The sequence below is a fragment of the Etheostoma spectabile genome, unplaced genomic scaffold (assembly GCF_008692095.1).
Source record: "Etheostoma spectabile isolate EspeVRDwgs_2016 unplaced genomic scaffold, UIUC_Espe_1.0 scaffold00018786, whole genome shotgun sequence".
Classification (NCBI taxonomy): Eukaryota; Metazoa; Chordata; class Actinopteri; order Perciformes; family Percidae; genus Etheostoma; species Etheostoma spectabile.
In genome coordinates, this window is record NW_022604465.1 from 1 (window position 1) to 13,526 (window position 13,526).

Below are 13,526 nucleotides of genomic sequence, written 5' to 3' on the forward strand. Positions count from 1 at the left end.
GCTGTAAGCTTTTTAGTTAGCTAAGGGCTGTGGCTCTTTGCTGGACGTAGAAGCAAACAAGGAAACTGTATAAGGACGTAAACTTTTTTTTTTTGAAGCACCATTCTTCTTAGAATATAATAACGAACTCAGTGTTCAACATTTCAAGAAAGAGTTCAAAATACTTGCAGTTTGACCACAGCATAAATAAATAATAAGTTCTGGAAGACAACAAGTCCACCAAGTCTAAGTAAGGTAAGAGAACGTTCAGGTCTTCACATCTAGAAATAGCTGGATTTCGCCCTGTATGGTTGCTTACGGCCACACCACCCTGAAAGTGCCCGCTCTCGTCTGATCTCGGAAGCCAAGCAGGGTTGGGCCGGCTTAGTACTTGGATGGGAGACCGCCTGGGAATACCTGGTGCTGTAAGCTTTTTAGTTAGCCTAAGGCGCTGTGGCTTCTTGCTGGACGTAGAGCTAGAGCAAACAAGGAAACTGTATAAAGGACGTAACTTTTTTTTTTGAAGCACCATTCTTCTTTAGAATTAAAATAAACAATCTCAGTGTTCAACATTTCAAGTAAGAGTTCAAAATACTTGCAGTTTGACCACAGCATAAATAAATAATAAGTTCTGGAAGACAACAAGTCCACCAAGTCTAAGTAAGGTATGAGAACCTTCAGGTCTCACATCTAGAAATAGCTGGATTTCGCCCTGTATGGTTGCTTACGGCCACACCACCCTGAAAGTGCCCGCTCTCGTCTGATCTCGGAAGCCAAGCAGGGTTGGGCCGGCTTAGTACTTGGATGGGAGACCGCCTGGGAATACCTGGTGCTGTAAGCTTTTTAGTTAGCCTAAGGCGCTGTGGCTCTTTGCTGGACGTAGAGCAAACAAGGAAACTGTATAGAGGACGTAACTTTTTTTTTGAAGCACCATTCTTCTTTAGAATTAAAATAAACAATCTCAGTGTTCAACATTCAAGTAAGAGTTCAAAATACTTGCAGTTTGACCACAGCATAAATAAATAATAAGTTCTGGAAGACAACAAGTCCACCAAGTCTAAGTAAGGTATGAGAACGTTCAGGTCTTCACATCTAGAAATAGCTGGATTTCGCCTGTATGGTTGCTTACGGCCACACCACCCTGAAAGTGCCGCTCGTCTGATCTCGGAAGCCAAGCAGGGTTGGGCCGGCTTAGTACTTGGATGGGAGACCGCCTGGGAATACCTGGTGCTGTAAGCTTTTTAGTTAGCCTAAGGCGCTGTGGCTTCTTTGCTGGACGTAGAGCAAAAAGGAAACTGTATAAAGGACGTAACTTTTTTTTTTGAAGCACCATTCTTCTTTAGAATTAAAATAAACAATCTCAGTGTTCAACATTTCAAGTAAGAGTTCAAAATACTTGCAGTTTGACCACAGCATAAATAAATAATAAGTTCTGGAAGACAACAAGTCCACCAAGTCTAAGTAGGTATTAGAACCTTCAGGTTTCACATCTAGAAATAGCTGGATTTCGCCTGTATGGTTGCTTACGGCCACACCACCCTGAAAGTGCCCGCTCTCGTCTGATCTCGGAAGCCAAGCAGGGTTGGGCCGGCTTAGTACTTGGATGGGAGACCGCCTGGGAATACCTGGTGCTGTAAGCTTTTTAGTTAGCCTAAGGCGCTGTGGCTTCTTTGCTGGACGTAGAGCAAACAAGGAAACTGTATAGAGGACGTAACTTTTTTTTTGAAGCACCATTCTTCTTTAGAATTAAATAAACAACTCAGTGTTCAACATTTCAAGTAAGAGTTCAAAATACTTGCAGTTTGACCACAGCATAAATAAATAATAAGTTCTGGAAGACAACAAGTCCACCAAGTCTAAGTAAGGTAAGAGAACCTTCAGGTCTTCACATCTAGAAATAGCTGGATTTCGCCCTGTATGGTTGCTTACGGCCACACCACCCTGAAAGTGCCCGCTCTCGTCTGATCTCGGAAGCCAAGCAGGGTTGGGCGGCTTAGTACTTGGATGGGAGACCGCCTGGGAATACCTGGTGCTGTAAGCTTTTAGTTAGCCTAAGGCGCTGTGGCTTCTTTGCTGGACGTAGAGCAAACAAGGAAACTGTATAAAGGACGTAACTTTTTTTTTTGAAGCACCATTCTTCTTTAGAATTAAAATAAACAACTCAGTGTTCAACATTTCAAGTAAGAGTTCAAAATACTTGCAGTTTGACCACAGCATAAATAAATAATAAGTTCTGGAAGACAACAAGTCCACCAAGTCTAAGTAAGGTAAGAGAACGTTCAGGTCTTCACATCTAGAAATAGCTGGATTTCGCCCTGTATGGTTGCTTACGGCCACACCACCCTGAAAGTGCCCGCTCTCGTCTGATCTCGGAAGCCAAGCAGGGTTGGGCCGGCTTAGTACTTGGATGGGAGACCGCCTGGGAATACCTGGTGCTGTAAGCTTTTTAGTTAGCCTAAGGCGCTGTGGCTTCTTTGCTGGACGTAGAGCAAACAAGGAAACTGTATAGAGGACGTAACTTTTTTTTTTGAAGCACCATTCTTCTTTAGAATTAAAATAAACAATCTCAGTGTTCAACATTTCAAGTAAGAGTTCAAAATACTTGCAGTTTGACCACAGCATAAATAAATAATAAGTTCTGGAAGACAACAAGTCACCAAGTCTAAGTAAGGTATGAGAACCTTCAGGTCTTCACATCTAGAAATAGCTGGATTTCGCCTGCATGGTTGCTTACGGCCACACCACCCTGAAAGTGCCCGCTCTCGTCTGATCTCGGAAGCCAAGCAGGGTGGGCCGGCTTAGTACTTGGATGGGAGACCGCCTGGGAATACCTGGTGCTGTAAGCTTTTAGTTAGCCTAAGGCGCTGTGGCTTCTTTGCTGGACGTAGAGCAAACAAGGAAACTGTATGAGGACGTAACTTTTTTTTTGAAGCACCATTCTTCTTTAGAATTAAAATAAACAATCTCAGTGTTCAACATTTCAAGTAAGAGTTCAAAATACTTGCAGTTTGACCACAGCATAAATAAATAATAAGTTCTGGAAGACAACAAGTCCACCAAGTCTAAGTAGGGTATTAGAACCTTCAGGTTTCACATATCTAGAAATAGCTGGATTTCGCCTTGTATGGTTGCTTACGGCCACACACCCTGAAAGTGCCCGCTCTCGTCTGATCTCGGAAGCCAAGCAGGGTTGGGCCGGCTTAGTACTTGGATGGGAGACCGCCTGGGAATACCTGGTGCTGTAAGCTTTTTAGTTAGCCTAAGGCGCTGTGGCTTCTTTGCTGGACGTAGAGCAAACAAGGAAACTGTATAGAGGACGTAACTTTTTTTTTTGAAGCACCATTCTTCTTTAGAATTAAAATAAACAATCTCAGTGTTCAACATTTCAAGTAAGAGTTCAAAATACTTGCAGTTTGACCACAGCATAAATAAATAATAAGTTCTGGAAGACAACAAGTCCACCAAGTCTAAGTAAGGTAGAGAACGTTCAGGTCTTCACATCTAGAAATAGCTGGATTTCGCCCTGTATGGTTGCTTACGGCCACACCACCCTGAAAGTGCCCGCTCTCGTCTGATCTCGGAAGCCAAGCAGGGTTGGGCCGGCTTAGTACTGGATGGGAGACCGCCTGGGAATACCTGGTGCTGTAAGCTTTTAGTTAGCCTAAGGCGCTGTGGCTTCTTTGCTGGACGTAGAGCAAACAAGGAAACTGTATAAAGGACGTAACTTTTTTTTTTGAAGCACCATTCTTCTTTAGATTATAAAATAACGAACTCAGTGTTCAACATTTCAAGTAAGAGTTCAAAATACTTGCAGTTTGACCACAGCATAAATAAATAATAAGTTCTGGAAGACAACAAGTCCACCAAGTCTAAGTAAGGTAAGAGAACTTCAGGTCTTCACATCTAGAAATAGCTGGATTTCGCCCTGTATGGTTGCTTACGGCCACACCACCCTGAAAGTGCCCGCTCTCGTCTGATCTCGGAAGCCAAGCAGGGTTGGGCCGGCTTAGTACTTGGATGGGAGACCGCTGGGAATACCTGGTGCTGTAAGCTTTTTAGTTAGCCTAAGGCGCTGTGGCTTCTTTGCTGGACGTAGAGCAAACAAGGAAACTGTATAGAGGACGTAACTTTTTTTTTGAAGCACCATTCTTCTTTAGAATTAAATAAACAATCTCAGTGTTCAACATTTCAAGTAAGAGTTCAAAATACTTGCAGTTTGACCACAGCATAAATAAATAATAAGTTCTGGAAGACAACAAGTCCACCAAGTCTAAGTAAGGTAAGAGAACCTTCAGGTCTTCACATCTAGAAATAGCTGGATTTCGCCCTGTATGGTTGCTTACGGCCACACCACCCTGAAAGTGCCCGCTCTCGTCTGATCTCGGAAGCCAAGCAGGGTTGGGCGGCTTAGTACTTGGATGGGAGACCGCCTGGGAATACCTGGTGCTGTAAGTTTTAGTTAGCCTAAGGCGCTGTGGCTTCTTTGCTGGACGTAGAGCAAACAAGGAAACTGTATAAGGACGTAACTTTTTTTTTTGAAGCACCATTCTTCTTTAGAATTATAAAACAACTCAGTGTTCAACATTTCAAGTAAGAGTTCAAATACTTGCAGTTTGACCACAGCATAAATAAATAATAAGTTCTGGAAGACAACAAGTCCACCAAGTCTAAGTAAGGTATGAGAACCTTCAGGTCTTCACATCTAGAAATAGCTGGATTTCGCCTGTATGGTTGCTTACGGCCACACCACCCTGAAAGTGCCCGCTCTCGTCTGATCTCGGAAGCCAAGCAGGGTTGGGCCGGCTTAGTACTTGGATGGGAGACCGCCTGGGAATACCTGGTGCTGTAAGCTTTTAGTTAGCCTAAGGCGCTGTGGCTTCTTTGCTGGACGTAGAGCAAACAAGGAAACTGTATAGAGGACGTAACTTTTTTTTTTGAAGCACCATTCTTCTTTAGAATTAAAATAAACATCTCAGTGTTCAACATTTCAAGTAAGAGTTCAAAATACTTGCAGTTTGACCACAGCATAAATAAATAATAAGTTCTGGAAGACAACAAGTCCACCAAGTCTAAGTAAGGTATGAGAACCTTCAGGTCTTCACATCTAGAAATAGCTGGATTTCGCCTTGTATGGTTGCTTACGGCCCACCACCCTGAAAGTGCCCGCTCTCGTGATCTCGGAAGCCAAGCAGGGTTGGGCCGGCTTAGTACTTGGATGGGAGACCGCCTGGGAATACCTGGTGCTGTAAGCTTTTTAGTTAGCCTAAGGCGCTGTGGCTTCTTTGCTGGACGTAGAGCAAACAAGGAAACTGTATAGAGGACGTAACTTTTTTTTTGAAGCACCATTCTTCTTTAGAATTAAAATAAACAATCTCAGTGTTCAACATTTCAAGTAAGAGTTCAAAATACTTGCAGTTTGACCACAGCATAAATAAATAATAAGTTCTGGAAGACAACAAGTCCACCAAGTCTAAGTAAGGTAAGAAGACTTCAGGTCTTCACATCTAGAAATAGCTGGATTTCGCCCTGTATGGTTGCTTACGGCCACACACCCTGAAAGTGCCCGCTCTCGTCTGATCTCGGAAGCCAAGCAGGGTTGGGCGGCTTAGTACTTGGATGGGAGACCGCCTGGGAATACCTGGTGCTGTAAGCTTTTAGTTAGCCTAAGGCGCTGTGGCTTCTTTGCTGGACGTAGAGCAAACAAGGAAACTGTATAAGGACGTAACTTTTTTTTTTGAAGCACACATTCTTCTTTAGAATTAAATAAACAACTCAGTGTTCAACATTTCAAGTAAGAGTTCAAAATACTTGCAGTTTGACCACAGCATAAATAAATAATAAGTTCTGGAAGACAACAAGTCCACCAAGTCTAAGTAGGTATGAGAACCTTCAGGTCTTCACATCTAGAAATAGCTGGATTTCGCCCTGTATGGTTGCTTACGGCCACACCACCCTGAAAGTGCCCGCTCTCGTCTGATCTCGGAAGCCAAGCAGGGTTGGGCCGGCTTAGTACTGGATGGGAGACCGCCTGGGAATACCTGGTGCTGTAAGCTTTTTAGTTAGCCTAAGGCGCTGTGGCTTCTTTGCTGGACGTAGAGCAAACAAGGAAACTGTATAGAGGACGTAACTTTTTTTTTGAAGCACCATTCTTCTTTAGAATTAAAAAAAACAATCTCAGTGTTCAACATTTCAAGTAAGAGTTCAAAATACTTGCAGTTTGACCACAGCATAAATAAATAATAAGTTCTGGAAGACAACAAGTCCACCAAGTCTAAGTAAGGTAAGAGAACTTCAGGTCTTCACATCTAGAAATAGCTGGATTTCGCCCTGTATGGTTGCTTACGGCCACACCACCCTGAAAGTGCCCGCTCTCGTCTGATCTCGGAAGCCAAGCAGGGTTGGGCCGGCTTAGTACTTGGATGGGAGACGCCTGGGAATACCTGGTGCTGTAAGCTTTTTAGTTAGCCTAAGGCGCTGTGGCTTCTTTGCTGGACGTAGAGCAAACAAGGAAACTGTATAGAGGACGTAACTTTTTTTTTTGAAGCACCATTCTTCTTTAGAATTAAAATAAAACACTCAGTGTTCAACATTTCAAGTAAGAGTTCAAAATACTTGCAGTTTGACCACAGCATAAATAAATAATAAGTTCTGGAAGACAACAAGTCCACCAAGTCTAAGTAAGGTAAGAGAACGTTCAGGTCTTCACATCTAGAAATAGCTGGATTTCGCCCTGTATGGTTGCTTACGGCCACACCACCCTGAAAGTGCCCGCTCTCGTCTGATCTCGGAAGCCAAGCAGGGTTGGGCGGCTTAGTACTTGGATGGGAGACCGCCTGGGAATACCTGGTGCTGTAAGCTTTTTAGTTAGCCTAAGGCGCTGTGGCTTCTTTGCTGGACGTAGAGCAAACAAGGAAACTGTATAAAGGACGTAACTTTTTTTTTTGAAGCACCATTCTTCTTTAGAATTATAATAAACAAACTCAGTGTTCAACATTTCAAGTAAGAGTTCAAAATACTTGCAGTTTGACCACAGCATAAATAAATAATAAGTTCTGGAAGACAACAAGTCCACCAAGTCTAAGTAAGGTATGAGAACTTCAGGTCTTCACATCTAGAAATAGCTGGATTTCGCCTGTATGGTTGCTTACGGCCACACCACCCTGAAAGTGCCCGCTCTCGTCTGATCTCGGAAGCCAAGCAGGGTTGGGCCGGCTTAGTACTTGGATGGGAGACCGCCTGGGAATACCTGGTGCTGTAAGCTTTTTAGTTAGCCTAAGGCGCTGTGGCTTCTTTGCTGGACGTAGAGCAAACAAGGAAACTGTATTGAGGACGTAACTTTTTTTTTGAAGCACCATTCTTCTTAGAATAAAATAAACAATCTCAGTGTTCAACATTTCAAGTAAGAGTTCAAAATACTTGCAGTTTGACCACAGCATAAATAAATAATAAGTTCTGGAAGACAACAAGTCCACCAAGTCTAAGTAGGGTATTAGAACTTCAGGTTTCACATCTAGAAATAGCTGGATTTCGCCTTGCATGGTTGCTTACGGCCACACCACCCTGAAAGTGCCCGCTCTCGTCTGATCTCGGAAGCCAAGCAGGGTTGGGCCGGCTTAGTACTTGGATGGGAGACCGCCTGGGAATACCTGGTGCTGTAAGCTTTTTAGTTAGCCTAAGGCGCTGTGGCTTCTTTGCTGGACGTAGAGCAAACAAGGAAACTGTATAAAGGACGTAACTTTTTTTTTTTGAAGCACCATTCTTCTTTAGAATTATAATAAACAATCTCAGTGTTCAACATTTCAAGTAAGAGTTCAAAATACTTGCAGTTTGACCACAGCATAAATAAATAATAAGTTCTGGAAGACAACAAGTCCACCAAGTCTAAGTAAGGTAAGAGAACGTTCAGGTCTTCACATCTAGAAATAGCTGGATTTCGCCCTGTATGGTTGCTTACGGCCACACCACCCTGAAAGTGCCCGCTCTCGTCTGATCTCGGAAGCCAAGCAGGGTTGGGCCGGCTTAGTACTTGGATGGGAGACCGCCTGGGAATACCTGGTGCTGTAAGCTTTTTAGTTACTAAGGCGCTGTGGCTTCTTTGCTGGACGTAGAGCAAACAAGGAAACTGTATAAAGGACGTAACTTTTTTTTTTGAAGCACCATTCTTCTTTAGAATTATAATAAACGAACTCAGTGTTCAACATTTCAAGTAAGAGTTCAAAATACTTGCAGTTTGACCACAGCATAAATAAATAATAAGTTCTGGAAGACAACAAGTCCACCAAGTCTAAGTAAGGTATGAGAACCTTCAGGTCTTCACATCTAGAAATAGCTGGATTTCGCCTGTATGGTTGCTTACGGCCACACCACCTGAAAGTGCCCGCTCTCGTCTGATCTCGGAAGCCAAGCAGGGTGGGCCGGCTTAGTACTTGGATGGGAGACCGCCTGGGAATACCTGGTGCTGTAAGCTTTTTAGTTAGCCTAAGGCGCTGTGGCTTCTTTGCTGGACGTAGAGCAAACAAGGAAACTGTATAGGACGTAACTTTTTTTTTGAAGCACCATTCTTCTCTAGAATTAAAATAAACAATCTCAGTGTTCAACATTTCAAGTAAGAGTTCAAAATACTTGCAGTTTGACCACAGCATAAATAAATAATAAGTTCTGGAAGACAACAAGTCCACCAAGTCTAAGTAAGGTAAGAGAACGTTCAGGTCTTCACATCTAGAAATAGCTGGATTTCGCCTTGCATGGTTGCTTACGGCCATACCACCCTGAAAGTGCCCGCTCTCGTCTGATCTCGGAAGCCAAGCAGGGTTGGGCCGGCTTAGTACTTGGATGGGAGACCGCCTGGGAATACCTGGTGCTGTAAGCTTTTTAGTTAGCCTAAGGCGCTGTGGCTTCTTTGCTGGACGTAGAGCAAACAAGGAAACTGTATAGAGGACGTAACTTTTTTTTTTGAAGCACCATTCTTCTTTAGAATTAAAATAAACAATCTCAGTGTTCAACATTTCAAGTAAGAGTTCAAAATACTTGCAGTTTGACCACAGCATAAATAAATAATAAGTTCTGGAAGACAACAAGTCCACCAAGTCTAAGTAGGTAAGAGAACCTTCAGGTCTTCACATCTAGAAATAGCTGGATTTCGCCCTGTATGGTTGCTTACGGCCACACCACCTGAAAGTGCCCGCTCTCGTCTGATCTCGGAAGCCAAGCAGGGTTGGGCCGGCTTAGTACTTGGATGGGAGACCGCCTGGGAATACCTGGTGCTGTAAGCTTTTTAGTTAGCCTAAGGCGCTGTGGCTTCTTTGCTGGACGTAGAGCACAACAAGGAAACTGTATAGAGGACGTAACTTTTTTTTTGAAGCACCATTCTTCTTTAGAATTAAAATAAACAATCTCAGTGTTCAACATTTCAAGTAAGAGTCAAAATACTTGCAGTTTGACCACAGCATAAATAAATAATAAGTTCTGGAAGACAACAAGTCCACCAAGTCTAAGTAAGGTAAGAGAACCTTCAGGTCTTCACATCTAGAAATAGCTGGATTTCGCCTGTATGGTTGCTTACGGCCACACCACCCTGAAAGTGCCCGCTCTCGTCTGATCTCGGAAGCCAAGCAGGGTTGGGCCGGCTTAGTACTTGGATGGGAGACCGCCTGGGAATACCTGGTGCTGTAAGCTTTTAGTTAGCCTAAGGCGCTGTGGCTTCTTTGCTGGACGTAGAGCAAACAAGGAAACTGTATAAAGGACGTAACTTTTTTTTTTGAAGCACCATTCTTCTTTAGAATTAAATAAACGAACTCAGTGTTCAACATTCAAGTAAGAGTTCAAAATACTTGCAGTTTGACCACAGCATAAATAAATAATAAGTTCTGGAAGACAACAAGTCCACCAAGTCTAAGTAAGGTATGAGAACCTTCAGGTCTTCACATCTAGAAATAGCTGGATTTCGCCCTGTATGGTTGCTTACGGCCACACCACCCTGAAAGTGCCCGCTCTCGTCTGATCTCGGAAGCCAAGCAGGGTTGGGCCGGCTTAGTACTTGGATGGGAGACCGCCTGGGAATACCTGGTGCTGTAAGCTTTTTAGTTAGCCTAAGGCGCTGTGGCTTCTTTGCTGGACGTAGAGCTGCACAAGGAAACTGTATGAGGACGTAACTTTTTTTTTTGAAGCACCATTCTTCTTTAGAATTAAAATAAACAATCTCAGTGTTCAACATTTCAAGTAAGAGTTCAAAATACTTGCAGTTTGACCACAGCATAATAAATAATAAGTTCTGGAAGACAACAAGTCCACCAAGTCTAAGTAGGTATTAGAACCTTCAGGTTTTCACATCTAGAAATAGCTGGATTTCGCCCTGTATGGTTGCTTACGGCCACACCACCCTGAAAGTGCCCGCTCTCGTCTGATCTCGGAAGCCAAGCAGGGTTGGGGCGGCTTAGTACTTGGATGGGAGACCGCCTGGGAATACCTGGTGCTGTAAGCTTTTTAGTTAGCCTAAGGCGCTGTGGCTTCTTTGCTGGACGTAGAGCAAACAAGGAAACTGTATAAAGGACGTAACTTTTTTTTTTGAAGCACCATTCTTCTTTAGAATTATAATAAACAACTCAGTGTTCAACATTTCAAGTAAGAGTTCAAAATACTTGCAGTTTGACCACAGCATAAATAAATAATAGTTCTGGAAGACAACAAGTCCACCAAGTCTAAGTAAGGTATGAGAACTTCAGGTCTTCACATCTAGAAATAGCTGGATTTCGCCCTGTATGGTTGCTTACGGCCACACCACCCTGAAAGTGCCCGCTCTCGTCTGATCTCGGAAGCCAAGCAGGGTTGGGCCGGCTTAGTACTTGGATGGGAGACCGCCTGGGAATACCTGGTGCTGTAAGCTTTTTAGTTAGCCTAAGGCGCTGTGGCTTCTTTGCTGGACGTAGAGCACAAAGGAAACTGTATAAAGGACGTAACTTTTTTTTTTTGAAGCACCATTCTTCTTTAGAATTAAAATAAACAATCTCAGTGTTCAACATTTCAAGTAAGAGTTCAAAATACTTGCAGTTTGACCACAGCAAATAAATAATAAGTTCTGGAAGACAACAAGTCCACCAAGTCTAAGTAAGGTATGAGAACCTTCAGGTCTTCACATCTAGAAATAGCTGGATTTCGCCTGTATGGTTGCTTACGGCCACACCACCCTGAAAGTGCCCGCTCTCGTCTGATCTCGGAAGCCAAGCAGGGTTGGGCCGGCTTAGTACTTGGATGGGAGACCGCCTGGGAATACCTGGTGCTGTAAGCTTTTTAGTTAGCCTAAGGCGCTGTGGCTTCTTTGCTGGACGTAGAGCAAACAAGGAAACTGTATGAGGACGTAATTTTTTTTTGAAGCACCATTCTTCTTTAGAATTAAAATAAACAATCTCAGTGTTCAACATTTCAAGTAAGAGTTCAAAATACTTGCAGTTTGACCACAGCATAAATAAATAATAAGTTCTGGAAGACAACAAGTCCACCAAGTCTAAGTAAGGTAGAGAACCTTCAGGTCTTCACATCTAGAAATAGCTGGATTTCGCCTGTATGGTTGCTTACGGCCACACCACCTGAAAGTGCCCGCTCTCGTCTGATCTCGGAAGCCAAGCAGGGTTGGGCCGGCTTAGTACTTGGATGGGAGACCGCCTGGGAATACCTGGTGCTGTAAGCTTTTTAGTTAGCCTAAGGCGCTGTGGCTTCTTTGCTGGACGTAGAGCAAACAAGGAAACTGTATAAAGACGTAACTTTTTTTTTTTGAAGCACCATTCTTCTTTAGAATTAAATAAACAACTCAGTGTTCAACATTTCAAGTAAGAGTTCAAAATACTTGCAGTTTGACCACAGCATAAATAAATAATAAGTTCTGGAAGACAACAAGTCCACCAAGTCTAAGTAAGGTAAGAGAACCTTCAGGTCTTCACATCTAGAAATAGCTGGATTTCGCCCTGTATGGTTGCTTACGGCCACCACCCTGAAAGTGCCCGCTCTCGTCTGATCTCGGAAGCCAAGCAGGGTTGGGCCGGCTTAGTACTTGGATGGGAGACCGCCTGGGAATACCTGGTGCTGTAAGCTTTTTAGTTAGCCTAAGGCGCTGTGGCTTCTTTGCTGGACGTAGAGCAAACAAGGAAACTGTATAGAGGACGTAACTTTTTTTTTTGAAGCACCATTCTTCTTTAGAATTAAAATAAACAATCTCAGTGTTCAACATTTCAAGTAAGAGTTCAAAATACTTGCAGTTTGACCACAGCATAAATAAATAATAAGTTCTGGAAGACAACAAGTCCACCAAGTCTAAGTAAGGTATGAGAACCTTCAGGTCTTCACATCTAGAAATAGCTGGATTTCGCCCTGTATGGTTGCTTACGGCCACACCACCCTGAAAGTGCCCGCTCTCGTCTGATCTCGGAAGCCAAGCAGGGTTGGGCCGGCTTAGTACTTGGATGGGAGACCGCCTGGGAATACCTGGTGCTGTAAGCTTTTTAGTTAGCCTAAGGCGCTGTGGCTTCTTTGCTGGACGTAGAGCAAACAAGGAAACTGTATGAGGACGTAACTTTTTTTTTGAAGCACCATTCTTCTTTAGAATTAAAATAAACAATCTCAGTGTTCAACATTTCAAGTAAGAGTTCAAAATACTTGCAGTTTGACCACAGCATAAATAAATAATAAGTTCTGGAAGACAACAAGTCCACCAAGTCTAAGTAAGGTAAGAGAACGTTCAGGTCTTCACATCTAGAAATAGCTGGATTTCGCCCTGTATGGTTGCTTACGGCCACACCACCCTGAAAGTGCCCGCTCGTCTGATCTCGGAAGCCAAGCAGGGTTGGGCCGGCTTAGTACTTGGATGGGAGACCGCCTGGGAATACCTGGTGCTGTAAGCTTTTAGTTAGCCTAAGGCGCTGTGGCTTCTTTGCTGGACGTAGAGCAAACAAGGAAACTGTATAAAGGACGTAACTTTTTTTTTTGAAGCACCATTCTTCTTTAGAATTATAATAAACAACTCAGTGTTCAACATTTCAAGTAAGAGTTCAAAATACTTGCAGTTTGACCACAGCATAAATAAATAATAAGTTCTGGAAGACAACAAGTCCACCAAGTCTAAGTAAGGTAAGAACCTTCAGGTCTTCACATCTAGAAATAGCTGGATTTCGCCCTGTATGGTTGCTTACGGCCACACCACCCTGAAAGTGCCCGCTCTCGTCTGATCTCGGAAGCCAAGCAGGGTTGGGCCGGCTTAGTACTTGGATGGGAGACCGCCTGGGAATACCTGGTGCTGTAAGCTTTTAGTTAGCCTAAGGCGCTGTGGCTTCTTTGCTGGACGTAGAGCAAACAAGGAAACTGTATAGAGGACGTAACTTTTTTTTTGAAGCACCATTCTTCTTTAGAATTAAAATAAACAATCTCAGTGTTCAACATTTCAAGTAAGAGTTCAAAATACTTGCAGTTTGACCACAGCATAAATAAATAATAAGTTCTGGAAGACAACAAGTCCACCAAGTCTAAGTAAGGTAGAGAACCTTCAGGTCTTCACATCTAGA

The 13,526-nt window shown here is 43.3% G+C and overlaps 18 non-coding genes and 15 pseudogenes across 18 annotated transcripts; all 33 read left to right on the top strand.

Annotated features, from left to right (window-relative positions):
* The first annotated feature begins 292 nt into the window (after window positions 1-292).
* Window positions 293-411, top strand: LOC116682348 (5S ribosomal RNA). Its single transcript, XR_004330382.1, has one exon. It is a non-coding gene; the product is annotated as a 5S ribosomal RNA (ribosomal RNA).
* A 290-nt stretch (window positions 412-701) lies between these two features.
* On the top strand, window positions 702-820 carry LOC116682360 (5S ribosomal RNA). Its single transcript, XR_004330393.1, has one exon. It is a non-coding gene; the product is annotated as a 5S ribosomal RNA (ribosomal RNA).
* A 282-nt stretch (window positions 821-1,102) lies between these two features.
* On the top strand, window positions 1,103-1,218 carry LOC116682327 (uncharacterized; annotated as a pseudogene).
* Window positions 1,219-1,500: 282 nt separating this feature from the next.
* Window positions 1,501-1,619, top strand: LOC116682372 (5S ribosomal RNA). Its single transcript, XR_004330404.1, has one exon. It is a non-coding gene; the product is annotated as a 5S ribosomal RNA (ribosomal RNA).
* A 283-nt stretch (window positions 1,620-1,902) lies between these two features.
* Window positions 1,903-2,020, top strand: LOC116682313 (uncharacterized; annotated as a pseudogene).
* Window positions 2,021-2,304: 284 nt separating this feature from the next.
* On the top strand, window positions 2,305-2,423 carry LOC116682384 (5S ribosomal RNA). Its single transcript, XR_004330416.1, has one exon. It is a non-coding gene; the product is annotated as a 5S ribosomal RNA (ribosomal RNA).
* A 284-nt stretch (window positions 2,424-2,707) lies between these two features.
* LOC116682280 (uncharacterized) lies at window positions 2,708-2,825 on the top strand (annotated as a pseudogene).
* A 284-nt stretch (window positions 2,826-3,109) lies between these two features.
* LOC116682310 (uncharacterized) lies at window positions 3,110-3,227 on the top strand (annotated as a pseudogene).
* Window positions 3,228-3,512: 285 nt separating this feature from the next.
* LOC116682267 (5S ribosomal RNA) lies at window positions 3,513-3,630 on the top strand. The gene has a single exon (XR_004330368.1). It is a non-coding gene; the product is annotated as a 5S ribosomal RNA (ribosomal RNA).
* A 284-nt stretch (window positions 3,631-3,914) lies between these two features.
* Window positions 3,915-4,032, top strand: LOC116682276 (uncharacterized; annotated as a pseudogene).
* A 284-nt stretch (window positions 4,033-4,316) lies between these two features.
* On the top strand, window positions 4,317-4,434 carry LOC116682320 (uncharacterized; annotated as a pseudogene).
* A 278-nt stretch (window positions 4,435-4,712) lies between these two features.
* On the top strand, window positions 4,713-4,831 carry LOC116682271 (5S ribosomal RNA). Its single transcript, XR_004330372.1, has one exon. It is a non-coding gene; the product is annotated as a 5S ribosomal RNA (ribosomal RNA).
* A 284-nt stretch (window positions 4,832-5,115) lies between these two features.
* On the top strand, window positions 5,116-5,231 carry LOC116682325 (uncharacterized; annotated as a pseudogene).
* Window positions 5,232-5,515: 284 nt separating this feature from the next.
* On the top strand, window positions 5,516-5,632 carry LOC116682335 (uncharacterized; annotated as a pseudogene).
* A 282-nt stretch (window positions 5,633-5,914) lies between these two features.
* LOC116682268 (5S ribosomal RNA) lies at window positions 5,915-6,032 on the top strand. Its single transcript, XR_004330369.1, has one exon. It is a non-coding gene; the product is annotated as a 5S ribosomal RNA (ribosomal RNA).
* A 284-nt stretch (window positions 6,033-6,316) lies between these two features.
* On the top strand, window positions 6,317-6,434 carry LOC116682291 (uncharacterized; annotated as a pseudogene).
* A 285-nt stretch (window positions 6,435-6,719) lies between these two features.
* On the top strand, window positions 6,720-6,837 carry LOC116682314 (uncharacterized; annotated as a pseudogene).
* A 284-nt stretch (window positions 6,838-7,121) lies between these two features.
* Window positions 7,122-7,240, top strand: LOC116682283 (5S ribosomal RNA). The gene has a single exon (XR_004330373.1). It is a non-coding gene; the product is annotated as a 5S ribosomal RNA (ribosomal RNA).
* Window positions 7,241-7,521: 281 nt separating this feature from the next.
* LOC116682295 (5S ribosomal RNA) lies at window positions 7,522-7,640 on the top strand. Its single transcript, XR_004330374.1, has one exon. It is a non-coding gene; the product is annotated as a 5S ribosomal RNA (ribosomal RNA).
* A 287-nt stretch (window positions 7,641-7,927) lies between these two features.
* On the top strand, window positions 7,928-8,046 carry LOC116682307 (5S ribosomal RNA). The gene has a single exon (XR_004330375.1). It is a non-coding gene; the product is annotated as a 5S ribosomal RNA (ribosomal RNA).
* Window positions 8,047-8,329: 283 nt separating this feature from the next.
* Window positions 8,330-8,446, top strand: LOC116682321 (uncharacterized; annotated as a pseudogene).
* A 283-nt stretch (window positions 8,447-8,729) lies between these two features.
* Window positions 8,730-8,848, top strand: LOC116682265 (5S ribosomal RNA). The gene has a single exon (XR_004330366.1). It is a non-coding gene; the product is annotated as a 5S ribosomal RNA (ribosomal RNA).
* Window positions 8,849-9,133: 285 nt separating this feature from the next.
* Window positions 9,134-9,251, top strand: LOC116682296 (uncharacterized; annotated as a pseudogene).
* Window positions 9,252-9,535: 284 nt separating this feature from the next.
* Window positions 9,536-9,654, top strand: LOC116682318 (5S ribosomal RNA). Its single transcript, XR_004330376.1, has one exon. It is a non-coding gene; the product is annotated as a 5S ribosomal RNA (ribosomal RNA).
* Window positions 9,655-9,937: 283 nt separating this feature from the next.
* LOC116682329 (5S ribosomal RNA) lies at window positions 9,938-10,056 on the top strand. The gene has a single exon (XR_004330377.1). It is a non-coding gene; the product is annotated as a 5S ribosomal RNA (ribosomal RNA).
* A 284-nt stretch (window positions 10,057-10,340) lies between these two features.
* Window positions 10,341-10,459, top strand: LOC116682274 (uncharacterized; annotated as a pseudogene).
* Window positions 10,460-10,742: 283 nt separating this feature from the next.
* Window positions 10,743-10,861, top strand: LOC116682340 (5S ribosomal RNA). Its single transcript, XR_004330378.1, has one exon. It is a non-coding gene; the product is annotated as a 5S ribosomal RNA (ribosomal RNA).
* Window positions 10,862-11,144: 283 nt separating this feature from the next.
* On the top strand, window positions 11,145-11,263 carry LOC116682345 (5S ribosomal RNA). The gene has a single exon (XR_004330379.1). It is a non-coding gene; the product is annotated as a 5S ribosomal RNA (ribosomal RNA).
* Window positions 11,264-11,544: 281 nt separating this feature from the next.
* Window positions 11,545-11,662, top strand: LOC116682297 (uncharacterized; annotated as a pseudogene).
* A 284-nt stretch (window positions 11,663-11,946) lies between these two features.
* Window positions 11,947-12,063, top strand: LOC116682266 (5S ribosomal RNA). The gene has a single exon (XR_004330367.1). It is a non-coding gene; the product is annotated as a 5S ribosomal RNA (ribosomal RNA).
* Window positions 12,064-12,349: 286 nt separating this feature from the next.
* LOC116682346 (5S ribosomal RNA) lies at window positions 12,350-12,468 on the top strand. The gene has a single exon (XR_004330380.1). It is a non-coding gene; the product is annotated as a 5S ribosomal RNA (ribosomal RNA).
* A 284-nt stretch (window positions 12,469-12,752) lies between these two features.
* Window positions 12,753-12,869, top strand: LOC116682294 (uncharacterized; annotated as a pseudogene).
* A 282-nt stretch (window positions 12,870-13,151) lies between these two features.
* Window positions 13,152-13,270, top strand: LOC116682347 (5S ribosomal RNA). The gene has a single exon (XR_004330381.1). It is a non-coding gene; the product is annotated as a 5S ribosomal RNA (ribosomal RNA).
* The last annotated feature ends 256 nt before the right edge of the window (window positions 13,271-13,526 follow it).